Below are 12,200 nucleotides of genomic sequence, written 5' to 3' on the forward strand. Positions count from 1 at the left end.
TCTGAAACTGAATTTAAGTCTGAAGGATTCTAGAAATACATATATAAAATTCACTTGTGTTCAATGTACTCTATTCATTGAGTCTAAGAATTCCTTGAGAGCCAGGGGAATTACTTATTTATGGTATTCTTTTCAGCCTCCCACTGTAATGCCCAGCATGTGTTATGTGCCCATTAAAGGCCAACTGAATTTAAACAAGGAGTATCATTTCTTAAAATTCTCAACAATCAGGCTACAAGTGCAAGAAAAATGTACTTTATTTTGTAGCCAAATCAAAGCTTTGCTTACTCAGATATTTCTTTTTTCAATTATTCTGCTTAACCAAGATTTTACTGAAGTAAAATGTCATTAAATAAAATCAGTTTCTCTTGCAAACTAACATTTTTCGTTTTGTTTCACATATTCATTAGCAGCCTTAAAGTATGCTATTTTAAATATATTATTGATATAAACTTATATATTTAAAACTGAGTATATTACTATGTTTATCTTACTATTTGCTGGACATCTTAACAAGTAAACTTGATTCATTTTCAAGCTTTTGAAAGAAAATATTCCTGCAACTGCTAGTTGATCTTGGTGAATCAGGACTAGTTCCCACAATTAACTTCTGAGATTTTAAATTTGTCAAAGAGAAAGTACAAATGACTTAATGCCTGGAAGAATGTCAGTGTCCACTGTATCATGATCTGCTATTAAGCAACCTCAGTTCCTCTCCCTGGTTCCAACTGAGGTTAAAATGAAACTTTCTGGGATCTGCTTCTGAATATTCTCTATTTTCGGAGAGAAAAACTACTAAACTATTGACATCTCAGTTGCCTCCATAACTGATATATTTAAAACTGTGTGTTTACTTTAAAGTATTGCTTTACCTTTACAAATTTAATACACTTTAAAAATCCCTCGAAAATGTAAGTTTAGATTTTGTCATTATTGGGTTATTTGACATCGAATAAGGAAAATGAAATATTTTGATATGTTTCAAACAAATGAAGATATAAAAGACGCTGCCATTTTTTCCCTGGTTTATCATGTAGTTGCTGTTATACAAAGAGGAATGAATTCATCATCAAACATCTGTACTTCAATGTCAACATGCGGTTCAGTAGCAAACAAGTGATTCCATGATTTACATGAAGAGCTAGCAGGTTTTAATTTTAGGCTGAATCAGTTTCTAGAATTTCTTCTAAAGTTTGAGCCAATAATTCTGGGAAAATCATCTGTGATAAGTGATGAAGATAATATGTCATTGTTGTTGTTTGTTTTGTTTGTTTGTTTGAAAGACATCTTGGGATTCCTGAGGAACATAAAACAGCTAGAGTCACTATCAAATCAGGCTGGGATTCTTTAGCTCTAATGCTAGTCCATATCACTGTTGAAGCATTCTCACCACAGGTTACTCTCCTGTTAAAGTGGCAATTTGAATATTTCCTCCAAACCTTTTGTTTTAATTATTAAATACAGTTGCCCAGAGAGATTTTTGTTGTTGCTGTCAGACTTTACATCAGGTAGGCTGTATTCTCTGCATTCCATAAAACATTTCGGTATCTCAACAATCAGCTACTTGGTTGCCTTTCAGTTTCTTAAGAAGGACAGTCACATGTCACAGAACTCAGCCAGGTATAAACAGACAATGAAATCAAAGCTGTACCAACCCCTTCCACCATAGAATCATGGACTTTAAGAAGTTTCAGGGACCGTCTAGCCCAATGTTTCATTTTACAGATGAAAAATTCTGAAGGTCACGTTAGCTCAAGACTTTTTTAAGATCATAGCGTCTACTAGCAGGTACATCTTCTGGCTCCTAGATTTGTTCGTCCTAAATCTCGTAGTCCTCAGATCTTCTCGTTGCCATTCTTGTATCCTCCTGTGAAGGACTAGCATCTTCCAGACTTCTTTTTCATATGGCTCCCGCTGGTTTAGGCCACTGGGAGGCACTGGTAGAGGACTGGAGGACTAGAAGAAGAAAGAAGCAAACAGTGCCTTAACAATATCTGTACATGGTAATACCATAATACTGCATTTTTCATATATGAGTATGATTAGAAAATCAAGATTTAGTTTATTAATCACAGATGGAAAATTTCAATGTTTCAAGGGGCTGGTTAGGTCACATAAATGAATAACGCAGGCACAGTAGACACCATGGAGAACACTCAGCCTATCTAGAGAAGATGGACTAACACACAGCTCCAGAAAACTAGTGCCCTGTGAAAAGCTGGCCCATGCTGCTGACTTCTCTGAATTTTTCATTGAAAGGAAACACCTAGAACTGCATGTGAAATTTTCTTTTTTTCTAAGTGATAGTAAGCATTTCAATTTTAAAACACAACTATATGGACCAAATGCAATTTAACTGTGAGTTAAATCTGGCAGGCAGTTTATGATTCTGGCTTTGGGACAACAGCTCACCTCTAGAGAGGAAAAGTGTATTTAAATATTCACCAAGAAGTGCAGGGTTAAAGCACTCACTGGAGTAGTTCCTTTCCCCCACTGCCCTGCACGTCGAATACGTGGTTATTTCAAATAATCATTCTATCTTGCTAAAACATCTTAACATAGCTGCTTAAATATTGCACTTTACTTAGTGTGTTTAAACACAGACTAAGCATGATCATACAGAGTTTTGGGGAGTTAAAAGGGCAACATTTGATAAAGACCATCAAACTGAGTTGCCAAAAAACCAAACAAATCCTGTTGTAAGTACATGGCATACCTTCAGTTATTACCTACAAATAAACCCTGGTAATGAGGTTTGGGATTCCTCTCAGTTGCATGTTGATGATAGATTCTCTGTGGAACTGACTCCAACCCATTAAGCAAGCTTGTTCCTGCCACCATGGCTGTTAATTTGACAAGACACTGTCGCATTAAGTAGAACAAACATGTTTTCATCCAGTCAGCCATCCAGAACCGACATGGCTGTTACTCTAACAACTGGATATTGATTGGAATCACTCACCCCTTCTGACCCTCCACTGGGAGGTGGAGACCAGGCTCAAGCTGACTGAAGATTTGCCTCATTGGCACACATGGGTAGCATATTAAGGATAGCCACAAATTTTAAACCATTTAGCTCCTTGTCATGTTCATCCTTCAGGCACTGTCTGGTTCTCAGTTTCTTCAGTGGAGCAATAGGCTCCCAATAAATCATTGTTTATTAATTTTATAGATCTACATATCCATTTGTGAGGACGAATTTGTGCTGTTTTAGCATTTACAACTTCATAAATGGAAAACATCATAAGGCACACAAAGAAATTTTACAGGAAGTCCAAAAGATAAAAAATTAAAAATTTTTAAATTCTAAAAGGTAGGATGGAGTCTTCCCTCTCTTTTTAATCTATGTGATTGAGAGACATCCACTTAGTTTTTGAATGACCAATCCATTTAATCCAGATATAATCTTAAAAGGCTATAAATCAAGCTAAGTGAAAAAAAAATGATATTTACCTGATGTTAACTGTTTTTAATCTGGCTATTTTTAACCTGCTTATTAATATGGGTACCTAACATTTAGTAGAGCTTGCTTTTCACTCAGTCATTCATTTACCACAGATAAATTTTAACATGTGAAATTGCTGGGGTATCATTTACCTGTGTCTCTATGTCAATCTCAGCATGTGTTAGGCCCTGCTCTGTTCACTAAACTTCATATTCATGACAGCATCCCATGGTTGAAAAGGACCTTAAAGGACATTTAGTCAAATTGTTCACCAGACTCCCTTGCCTGCTCTGGAACAGTCTCAAGAATTGGGCATTCAATATTTGCTTGAACACCTCCAGTGTTGGTAAACTCATTAAACTCATAACCATCTGGAGAATTCTATTAAAATATTAGACATATATCCCCTGTTTTTTCTAGTATAGGTCAAATCCTTCTTCTGCAGGGAAGTGATTCAAATATCCAAAAATAGTAATGATATTCTCTTTCTGTCTTCTTCAAGAGATATGGTTTGAATTTATGTCCTCACCCAAGTCTCATGTCAAATTGTAATCCCCAGTGTTGGAGTTGGGGCCTGGTAGAAGGTGACTGGATCATGGGGGCAGATTACCCCTTTGGTGTTGTAGAGTTCTCATGAGATCTGGTTGTTTATAAGTGTGTGGCACCTCCCTGCATCTCTCTTCTGCTCCGGCCATGTGAAGTGCCTGGCTCCTTCCCTGCCTTCCACCATGATCGTTAAGTTCCCTGAGACCTTCCCAGAAGCTGATGCTGCTATGCTTCCCCACACAGCTTGCAGCACCATGAGCCAATTAAACCAATTTTCTTTATAAGTTACACAGTTTCAAGTATTTCTTTATAGCAATGTGAGAATGGACTAATACACCCAGCTAAACACTTCAGTTCTCTGAACTATTTATCTTATAGCAGCAGTCTGCAAACTGTGATCTAAGAGCTGCATCCAGTCTCTCACCTGTTTTTGTAAATAAAATTTTATTAGAACAGGTCCATTCAATTACATATTTTCTAAGCTGCTTTTAGACTACAATGGCAGAATTGACTAGTTGTGAGAGAGAGTGTACAGCCCCCAAATATTGAATAACCTGGCCCTTTAAAAAATAGTTTGTTGGCCACTGTCTTATACTATGGTGTGCTAAGAACCCTCATCATCTGTATTCTGGATGTCTTTCAGTTTTTCACTACTGCTGTAAGACTGTGATCTACAAAACTTGAGAAGCTTGTGTCACTTGTTCTGGATACATTTTCTATTAATGTAGAAAAAAGTCCTTTGGCTTACAAAAATTCTCCATCCTAAAGCACAAAGAAATCCTCAGTTAAACCATTGAGATTAGCCTGATTTATAGCAGAAAATATAAAGTTTTGCTGCTTTTCTCCAAGTGTATTCTTATTTTACTGTTCCATCGTTGCTTTAAAATATACTTTTGAGTACCTGCTATTGCAGAGCATTGTTCTAGACACTACATAAAATACTAAGACAGGGTTCTTCCCAAAAGAGTTTGCATCTGGTTGTATGGAGGAAAGTATTTACAAAATACCTGATATATTTCAGGTTTTACAAATCTCCCTTCACTGGATTATCAGCTGCATAAGGTCAGGCTGCTTTGTCTGCTTGGCTCTGTAACATCTCCCCAGTGCCTAGAATGGTGCTCAGCATGTGGTAAATTATCAGCAAATATTTGTGGGATGAGGGAAACGATTAGAAGAGGGAGACAAAATATAATCAAGTATTAAATTATGTGATACAGACGATACAAACAACAGGAACTCTGGGAAGAAATAGATCAACATGGTCTGGACAGAGTGCTGAACGGAAACTTCATCATGGAATCTAACTTCTCCTTTAAAAATAGATATCTCTTTTGCAATCTGCAGATTGTTATTTCTCACTCACATCAGAATCCTCTAGTTGGCTTATTAAAAGGAGAGATTCTTGATGCCTACAAGGACCTCCTGAATCAGAATCTGGCTGCCATGCCCAGAAATTATTCTTATGAATTCTAAAATTTGAAAACGGCCCCTCTCGACAGAAGGCGACAGAGTCTCTATGTGAATACCTCTAGTGATGAAGAACTGACACTCCCACAAGCTTCTGTATTTGTTAGCCTTAGTTGTTGAAAAATAATTTTTTACTGAGTTGCAATCTGCCTCCCATCATTTCTAATCATTGGTCTCAGCTGCATTCATTAGAGTCACAAGAGACAAATTTATTTTTTCTCTTGCATACGACAACTCTTCAAATGTGGAGAGTTCTATTAAATGTCTTCTCTTAAATCAACATGACTTAGATGCTCTTATCTTTGTAGTTGTTGTTCACTAGCAGAACTTTCCAAGATGTATCAGTTACCCCAACATTCTGCTGAGGTGCCAGAGGAACCCAGCACTCAGAGCCAAGTAAGTGGTTTGGGAATCTGCAGATGAATCTCTTTTCCTTCTATACCAAATGAAACAGTCTGCCACAACCCATTCATCATTCACACCTGAAGCCAGAGTGTGTACTTCCCCCTCTAGCCCTTTATGTTCAGTCTCAGCAGACTCATTGGAAGGGGTTGAGGAGAGACATGTTCATAGATTGTGGATTCCCATCTCCACACCATTCTTAACACTCCTGTCAAGTTCCATATTTCCCAACATCCATCTTAAAATGTGTCTCCCAGAACAGACTAATGTAGAGGTCAAGGTCTAAGTCAGAGTTAGACTTCACCACTAATTAGCTGTGCAACATTGAGTGATTATTGTTTAAATTATTTTACCCTCCATTTGCTTAATCTATAAAATAGAAATAATAGCACTGCCTCATATGGTTGTAAGAATTTAATGTGGTAAAGCAATCAACATAGTACCTGGTGGTATACAGTGAGTTTTCAATAAATGTCAGCCATAATTACTACCTTCTTGGTAGAATGAGACTATTACATCACAGCAATCCTGTGAGTGTTGTAATATTTTTATTTACATTTCTGTCTCTTTGTGCAGATGGTGAACACAGGCAGGGGCCACATCTGACTTATCTCTAGCTCCAGGTACTAAAGAGCCACTGGTGAGAGCTCAGTCACATAATCCAATACTACCTAAGTAAGTTTTCAACCTCTCCAGTATTTTGCATATTACCAACCTCCTACTTTGTGCTTCTAAACTAGGCCATCCTAATACATGCAACTCTGTGGGCAACTAATTTTAGAAAGCCACCATCACAACAGCCTCTTCTTCATAATTGTCTGAAATCCAGCTTCCCTGCCCCTGCCCTTGAGCCTATGCTGAGTCCATCTCCCTGTCTTACACCTGATCCCCTGGCTTGGTCACAAATTTTTACTTACATGCTCACTTATGGACATATGCACTAGATTTGAGCTTGCTCTCTGACTTGCCCATATTCTGACCCTTATGAGTAGCCACACTGGTTTCCTGAGTTGCAAACTCCCAAGCTTAGAGCAGTACCCTGTGTTGGACATCTGGCCAGCACTCCAGTCATGCCTGCCCTATCATCCCAGAGAAAAGCAGTCAGGGAATAAGAAAGATGCCACGATACAGGGTTTGCTACACATCAGACTGATCTGGCTCACCATGTCATTTTAGTTTCAATTCTTTTGCTTTGCAGACAAAGGGTAAGAGCAACACATCATTAACATGTTATTGCATTATCAGTGATGAGGTGCTAATAAAGTTAGTTCAACAAGACATGGGTTACACATAGGTAGGTCCCAGAAAATTTTATCAGCATCAGCTCTGGAAGTCAGGATGATGATGACATCAGGTCTTAAAAGCAAATTGCAGGGGCTGAATCTGACCTCCTTTGTCTTTGTGGCGGTGGCTCAATACCCAATCAATCTTACAACAGCAGTGTGATGCTTTGCGCAAAAGAGGCTGGCGCAATTCAGCTGAGTGGGCGGGTTGATGGAAAGTGACTCTGGCATTGCTGAGTTCAAAAGGAATTAAGGATTCATGAGAACGCTGCACAGGCAGGCAAGCATAGATCCCCGGATGAATGCTGAATGAGTCACAAGGGAGACCTGGCTGGGCTTCGAATCCCAAATAAGCAAGGAATTGCTTTTTGATGATGCTGAACTATAAATATCATCACCTCAGAAAACCAGGTTCGCCTCTTACAGTGTCAGGAATCAGCAAAGAGGACTACAAGCCCAAATATGTATGTTATTGACAAACATAATGCTTTACATAAAGAACACTGCCACTCTAAAACCAGTTGTGAAGCAATTTTGAATTTTTCTTAATATTTTAATTGTATTTTAATCAGAGTAAAAAATCATGGGTGGAATTCAAAAAATTTCATTTTTTGGGGCCACTTCACTGGCAATATAATTACAAGCATTTTCTCTGGTCCTAATCTGGGTTTGGTTATGAAATTGCTAACGTCTAAGTATCACATATCATAAAAATGAGTGTGTTTCAGGTTTGCCTGCCACTTTTTCACTTCAACTCCTTACACTTTTTTGAATTTCTTTCTTTTGACCATGGATGGAAAACAAAGAAACAAAAATTGTATTTTTTTGCCAAAATTTTCCAAAAAGCATTGAAAACAATGTATCCAAAATCCTTGGGTTTTAAATACTTGTCTCTGTTGTGCTTGTCTTGAGCAGCTCTTGTGGAATCCTTCACTGCAGGACTTGATGAATTCGTGCAGACCTTGCTCACAACTAGGAAAGGCGTTAAGGGCTGTATTCTTGTGACTTATTCAATTCTGCAAGGGTCGATGGACCTTATTTTCAGCAAAGCTGGGCCCACATAACTGTCACAATAGAGGAAGTCAATATCCTGCTTAACATCCAATATTGTTCTGTATTCATCAAATGCCTGGGATAGGGTGATATGTGTCAACACTGGAGCTCTATGTATATACAGAGTATATACAGAGCACATACGTACATAAACCTGATACAACACCATATTCTCACCCTTGTGCTTTCAATATAATGTGTCAAACAATGAGAATTAAACAAGACCTAATTTAGGGGTTAATAAATTATGTATGTAGAGACCTGGATCAACATGGCTATACTCAACCGTAATGTTCAGCAAGCTGATTAAACCAAGGCAGGTCTGAGTTCTAGACTATGTGACCAGAATTCCATTAATAGGGTCCCTGCATCGTCTGGGAAGAATTCATCTACTTTCCCTGCTCTCTTCCAATTTCTGACTGTTCTCTCTGTAGTTATTTGTTAATTAAAAGGAAGGAGACAGTACGGCTGCTACACTGTGTTCCTATCTTCACTAACATCTACTAAGAAAATTCCAGCACCTTGCCTGACAAATGCAAATAAATATTGTATCATTTTGATTAATCACAGTAATATACACAGTCCACTCAACTTTTTTAAAAAAAGAATCACTGGCTTTTCAGAACTTTCTGGGAGTTTTTATTGTTTTCCTTCATTTTATGGTAATGTAAAGGAGAATCATGCTACAAAAATCTAATACTTATCTTTTAGTTGAATGTAATTTATACCATCTAAACTCCTCTTTGATACTTTAAAATTACTCTGTTGGCTCCTCACCTGGGATTTTTATAATATAAATAAAATGTTCTCTGCATTAAGACTTAGGTATATAAATAAATACATTTATACATTCCTTTCTCTGAAAAGAATTACAGATCGGAATGTACAATACATGATATATTTTTATTCTTACAATCTTCTCTCACAACATGCCTATACATTGTACATTAAAACCAGGTTTGGGCCCTGCTAAACTTCATCTGTGCCTGTCACATATATTAATGTAAAAATCTTATTATTTTCCTCATAATAGAAGCACTTGAAAATTTGCTTAGAATCTCCAGAAGCAAATAATAGAAAAATTGGTATCTAAGAAAGTTGGGGGAATATCAGAATAGCATTAAAGGCCTTTTTGAGTTTTAACAAAAAATGAAAGAAAGAAAGGAAGGAAGGAAGGAAGAAAGAAAGAGAAAGGAAGAAAGAAAGAGAAAGGAAGAAGAAAGAGAAAGGAAGAAGAAAGAGAAAGAGAGAGAGAGAGACCTTCCTTCAGCAAGGTGTTTAGAGGTTCAAACTCTAAGATACCATTCACCATGCGCCATCTGGCCTCAGCCCATCTTCTCAGTCCTCCCTCTCCTCCTTACCCCTTCCACTAGCCTTCCTCTCCTGTCCTATTGGCTACTGTTTAGTCCCTGAATATATGCACTATCATACCACTATGACTTTGCCCATGCTGCTCGCTATCTTTCCACCTCCTCACTCCTCCTCTACCTATTGGGGTCCACTTATTTTCTGAGACTTAATTCAAATCTCACCTTTTCTGTGAAATCGTCCTCAAGTACACCTTGTTCCACATCTCCTACTCACCCAACTGAAAAGAATGTCAGCCTCTGGTGCAGTAAGTACAGTTTGTCTGTGTCCTTCAGCCTCTAGTACAGGAACTGGCATAAGCAGTGGATTATGAACAAATTAACCAATTGCCAATGAACAAATCTTACTTCAGTCTCTATGACCTTTCCGTTTTGAACCACATTTTGCATTTTATTATTTTTGTTTTTTAACTTTTATTTCAGGTTCAGGGGTACATGTGCAGGTTTGTTATATACATAAACTTGTGTAAAAGGTGTTAATTTACAAACTATTTCATCACCCAGGTACTAAGCCTAGTACTGAATAGCTATTTTTTCTGTTCTTCTCCCTTCTCTTACCCTTCACCCTCAAGTAGGCCCCAATGTATGTTGTTCCTTTTTTTGTGTCCATGAGTTCTCATCACTAAATTCCCACTTATAAGTAAGAACATGTGATATTTGGTTTTCTGTTCCTGCATTAGGTTTCTAAGGATAATGGACTCCAGCTCCATTTATATTCCCACGAAAGGCGAGATTTTGCTATATAGTATTCCATGGTACATATGTCCCACATTTTCTTTATCCAGTCTGTCATTGATGAACATTTAGGTTGATTCCATGTCTTTGCCATTGTGAATAGTGATGCAATGAACATTTGCATGCATGTGTCTTTATGGTAGAATGATTTATATTCCTCTGGGTATATCCACAGTAAAGGAATTGCTGGGTTGAATGGTAGTTCTGTTTTTAGCTCTTTGAGGAATCACCACACTGCTTTCCATTATGGTTGAACTAATTTACATTCCCACCGATGGTGTATAATTGTTCCCTTTTCTCTACAATGTCACCAGCATCTGTTATTTTTTTCCTTCCCTAATTTTCCAGTGAACTCTGCTGCTTATTGTTGTTTCAAGTGTCCTTGTCAAGCCCTGGATTTCTTCCTTTTGATATAATATTCACATTATCACCAATATTAGGCCCTCTACAATTTCTTTTGGAGATTTCTGACATGTCTTAAGACTATAGAACACCATACTGAGTAAGAGTTAAGAAACTGACAGTCTGGACCTTAATATTTTACTTACTTACTCCAAGGCCTAAGACAACCACTATTTATTTCTGGCTCTCTGAATACTCACTTGTAAAATTAGGAGGATACACTGAGTGTCTAAGGTCCTTTGCAATGCGAAAAAAATCTGTGACTGGTAAGGTTTTCAAGAGTAGTGCCTCCGGTAGGAATAATTTCAGCTTGATAAAGATTTAATTTATTCATGTATTCATTCAACAAATATTCATTAAGTACCTATTTCATGTCAAGCATTTTTTCTAAGATCTGGCAATACAGCAATAAGCAAAATGTAAATGTAAATACCATCTATGTAGCTTACATTCTGATAGAAGTAGAGAAAATAAATTATAACTCATCTATGTATGTGAATGTGTGAATGAATATTTATTCTATCTTTCTATAAAATCAAGCAGTTTTAAATGCTGTAGCAGGAAAAAGTTTAAGAGCAGTTTAATGTGGAGAGAGAGAGAATATTGTTCAGGGCAAAGGTAGAAAGACAGATGGACCTATGATTTCATTCAGTATATCCAGTGAGAGAGAGAAAGAGAAAGTGTGTGTGTGTGTGTGTGTGTGTGTGTGTGTGTGTCCCAGGCAGATGGGACAGCAAGTGCAAAGGGCTTGTGGGGTCAGAGTACGACCACTTGTTCAAAGAAGATAAAGAGGTTAAATTGCAACAGAATTAGAGAGTGAATGAGAAATGAAGTTAAAGAGTCTGAGGTAGAAGAAATAGGTCACTAGGGCCCTGTGGGCCATTGTAAATGCTTGACTTTGACTGCTGAGAGACTGTTGGAGGAATTAAAACAAAGGAGTGACAAGCTCAGATTCAACCCCTTGGAAAGATCACTGTAGCTGTTGACTTGAAAATAGACAAGATATGGTCAGTGAAGAAGGTAAAGATAATTAAGAGGTTATTATAATAATCTACATATAAAACTACAGATAACTTGGAAAGAAACCATGGAAATGGTGAGAGGCTGTTGGATTCCACTCATATTTTGAAGACAGAGCTGACAGAATTTCCATAGATTATTTATGTGCAGTGTAAGGCAGAAAAGGAGTTAAACATTGCAGTATTTGTGGCCTCAAAAGGGTAAGGAGACAGTTGGCACTCAGTGAAATAGGGAAGAGTGCAAGAGGAGCAGGGAAGGAATTCAGGCGGTTAGTTTGGGACAAGATAAGTTTGCAATGCCCCTCAAATATCCAAGTGGATGTTTCAAGTAGGCTGCTGGGTAAGAGTCTGGAATTCAGGAACAAGTTCTTTGCTAGAGATACAAATTTTAAAATGATTAGGACAGAGATGGCTTGATATCATCTGAATGGATGATATTACTCAGGGAGTGACTACAGATAGAGAAGAGAATAAATGCCTA

The 12,200-nt window shown here is 37.6% G+C and overlaps 1 long non-coding RNA gene across 1 annotated transcript in view; it reads left to right on the forward strand.

Moving 5' to 3' along the window:
- Positions 1-12,200, forward strand: part of LOC117080978 — a 52,775-nt gene that overhangs the window by 19,500 nt on the left and 21,075 nt on the right. The window contains exon 3 of the long non-coding RNA XR_004436033.1: positions 6,437-6,535. This is a non-coding gene — a long non-coding RNA (uncharacterized LOC117080978). The remainder of the gene's footprint in view (positions 1-6,436; positions 6,536-12,200) is intronic.

This window comes from Trachypithecus francoisi, unplaced genomic scaffold (assembly GCF_009764315.1).
Source record: "Trachypithecus francoisi isolate TF-2019V2 unplaced genomic scaffold, Tfra_2.0 Lachesis_group8, whole genome shotgun sequence".
Classification (NCBI taxonomy): Eukaryota; Metazoa; Chordata; class Mammalia; order Primates; family Cercopithecidae; genus Trachypithecus; species Trachypithecus francoisi.